The 3,683-nt window shown below is 40.2% G+C and overlaps 1 pseudogene; it reads left to right on the top strand.

Moving 5' to 3' along the window:
• Positions 1–708: 708 nt before the first annotated feature.
• LOC113616347 (little elongation complex subunit 2 pseudogene) lies at positions 709–3,455 on the top strand (annotated as a pseudogene).
• Positions 3,456–3,683: the final 228 nt, after the last annotated feature.

The raw sequence follows: 3,683 nt of genomic DNA, 5'->3' as shown, positions 1-3,683 counted from the left end.
CAGAAATAAATGAAAAAGAAATGATGGAAATGATAACAAAGATCAATAAAATTAAAAGCTGCATCTTTGAGAAGGTGAACAATATTGATAAACCATTAGCCAGACTCATCAAGAAAAAGCGAGAGAGGAATCAAATCAATAAAATTAGAAATGAAAAAGGAAAAGTAACAACGGATACTGAAGAAATCCATCAGAGATTAGTACAAGCAACTATATGCCAATAAATTGGACAACCTGGAAAAAAATGGACAAATTCTTAGAAAAGAACAACCTTCTGAGACTGAACCAGGAAGAAATAGAAAATATAAATGGACCAATCACAAGCACTGACATTGAAACTGGTATTAAAAATCTTCCAACAAACAAAAGTCCAGGACCAGATGGATTCACAGGCGAATTCTACCTAAGAATTAACAGTTAGAGAAGAGCTAACACCTATCCTTCTCAAACTCTTCCAAAATATAGCAGAGGGAGGAACACTCCCAAACTCATTTTATGAGGCCACCATCACCTTAACGGTGTTACAAAACCAGACAAAGATGTTAAAAAAAAAAAAATGAAAACTACAGGCCAGGGAGGCGGGGGACGGCCCTCTCGAGTCGCACGGGCCCCGCCCGCTGCGTCGTTGATGACGTCACCACGCAAGGCCGAGGCGGCGCGGCCATGTCCTTTAAATAAGGCCTTCCCGAGGCACGCGACAGAGAGCCTTCCTTGTGCCTTCATCGGCTCTCCCGCCGCAGCCCCTCACCGGGCAGAAGCGTGGGAGGTGGATTAAGTGGGAGCAGGTGAGGCCCGCCCGCTACTGAGAGATCGACTCCTACGTTTGACTGTCCGTTGCTCACAAACTCTTTATCCGCACGGGGTGGCAGGAGAAGCACTGAACATGCAGTGTTGACGTTCAGGCCAGATGCAAGCCAGATTTCTAGTGCTGTTGAGTGAAAATTCTAGAGACATCCTGCCTCCTTAGGAGCCTACACTGCCAGGCAGCAGAATTGTGAACTAGAGTGAAGCAGAAATCTAGGAATATGAGCTCCATGATGGCCATGGGTGAACCAAGGCTGAACTGGGATGTTTCCCCCAAAAATGGCCTTAAGACATTTTTCTCTCGAGAAAATTATAAAGATCATTCCATGGCTCCAAGTTTAAAAGAACTGTGTATTTTATCTAGCAGACGTATAGGAGAAAATTTGAATGCCTCAGCAAGTTCCGTAGAAACTGAGCCGGCAGTTAGTTCAGCAACTCAAGCAAAGGAAAAAGTGAAAACCACAGTTGGAATGGTTCTTCTTCCAAAACCAAGAGTTCCTTATCCTCGTTTCTCTCGTTTCTCACAGAGAGAGCAGAGGAATTATGTGGATTTGTTGGTTAAATATGCAAAAATCCCTGTGAGTTCCAAAGCTGTTGGAATAAATAAAAATGAATACTTGCAGTACTTGGATATGAAAAAACATGTGAATGAAGAAGTTACAGAATTCCTAAAATTTTTGCAGAATTCTGCAAAGAAATGTGAACAGGATTATAATATGCTTTCTGATGATGCTCGTCTCTTCACAGAGCAAATTTTAAAAGCTTGTATTGAACAAGTGAAAAAGTATCCAGAATTCTATACTCTCCATGAAGTCACCAGCTTAATGGGATTCTTCCCATTCAGAATAGAGATGGGATTAAAGTTAGAAAAAACTCTTCTTGCATTGGGCAGTGTAAAGTATGTGAAAACAGTATTTCCCTCAATGCCTGCAAAGTTGCAGCTGTCAAAAGATATACCCACCACTGAAACACCAGAACAAACAGCTGCAGCTATGCATTATGACATTAGTAAAGACCCAAATGCAGAGAAGCTTGTTGCAAGATATCACCCTCAGATAGCTCTAACTAGTCAAGCATTATTTACCTTATTAAATAATCATGGACCAAGCTACAAGGAACAGTGGGAAATTCCAGTGTATATTCAAGTAATACCTGTCACAGGTTCAAAACCAGTTAAAGTAATTTATATTAATTCACCACTTCCCCAAAAGAAAATGACAATGAGAGAGAGAAATCAAATCTTCCATGAAGTTCCCTTAAAATGCATGATGTCCAAAAACACAACTGTTCCAGTCTCTGCAGTATTTATGGACAAACCAGAAGATTATATATCTGAAATGGAAATGTCTTATGAAGTTAATGAGTGCCGAAAAATTGAGACCCATGAAAACTTGGATCTGGATTTTGATGATGACGTCACAGAACTTGAAACTTTTGGAGTAACCACCACCAAACCATCAAAGTCACCGAGTCCAGCAAGTACTTCCATAGTACCCAATGTGACAGAAATGCCCACAGCCCCCAGCATAGCAATCACATCTGAGGCACCAATTGCACCAGACATTACTGCTCATTCTAGAAGTATATCTCAGATTCTGATGGAACAGCTGCAGAAGGAGAAACAGCTGGTGACTGGTATGGACAATGGCCCTGAAGAGTGCAAAAACAAAGATGATCAGGGATTGATCCCCTGTGGTGAAAATGTATCAAATTCTGAGAAGTCTTTGGTACAAGATAGTGACTTGAAAACATCTGATGCCTTACACTTAGAAAGTTCTTCAGAAATTGAAACCTCTAATAAAAATGATATGACTTCTGATATGGAGTGTGTTGATGAAAGAGTGAATGTTCCAGAGAACACAGACAATAATTCAAAGGAAAAGCCTGTTACACCAGAAGCAGCTAAAACTGAAGATGTAATTCTTTGCCATAGTGATACAGATGAAGACTGTTTAATCATTGATACAGAGTGTCAAAATAATAGTAATGGAAAGACTGCTGATACGGGTTCTAATTTAAGTTCTAAACCAGCTAGCCTAAATTCTTCCTCAGGACAGGCTTCTGTAGGAAACCAGACTAATACTACTTGTAGTCCTGAAGAGTCATGTGTTTTAAAAAAACCTATCAAACGAGTGTATAAAAAATTTGATCCAGTTGGAGAAATTTTAAAAATGCAGGATGAACTCTTAAAACCAATTTCCAGAAAAATACCTGAAATGCCGTTGATGAATTCAGAGAATTCTAAACAACCTCCTAGTTCTGAGCAGCCCTCTGCTACTTCAGATGCCTCTAGTTGGCCAAAATCTATATGGCCTTCTGTGTTTCAGAAGCCAAAAGGACGATTGCCATATGAACTTCAGGACTATGTTGAAGATACATCAGAATATGTAGCTCCTCAGGAAGGAAATTTTGTTTACAAGCTTTTTAGCCTACAAGACCTGTTGTTACTTGTGCGATGCAGTGTCCAGAGGATAGAGACCAGACCACGCTCTAAAAAACGGAAGAAAATCAGAAGACAATTTCCTGTTTACGTACTACCAAAAGTGGAGTATCAAGCTTGTTACGGAGTTGAAGCTCTGACTGAAAGTGAACTTTGTCGCTTATGGACTGAAAGTCTATTGCATTCCAACTGCTCATTTTATGTTGTATAATATACATTCAGAAAAGTGAAAAAAGTAAATGTACAGCTCAAGGAATTATAACAAAGCCAGCACTTCTATAATTTGCATCCAGACCAAGAACTTGAAAACTGCCAGTGCCCGGGAAGACCCCACCTTGTGCCACTTCCCAACATAGCTGTCTTCTCTTCTCCAGGGGTAACCACTGTCCTGCCTTCTAATGTAATCATTTGGTTTTTGCCAGCTCTATACAAATGGAAT

Source organism: Aethalodelphis obliquidens, unplaced genomic scaffold, assembly GCF_003676395.1.
Source record: "Aethalodelphis obliquidens isolate GAN/ISIS:26980383/991018 unplaced genomic scaffold, ASM367639v1 scaffold134, whole genome shotgun sequence".
In the NCBI taxonomy this organism is placed as follows: Eukaryota; Metazoa; Chordata; class Mammalia; order Artiodactyla; family Delphinidae; genus Aethalodelphis; species Aethalodelphis obliquidens.
This window is presented reverse-complemented; position numbering and strand designations above follow the sequence as displayed.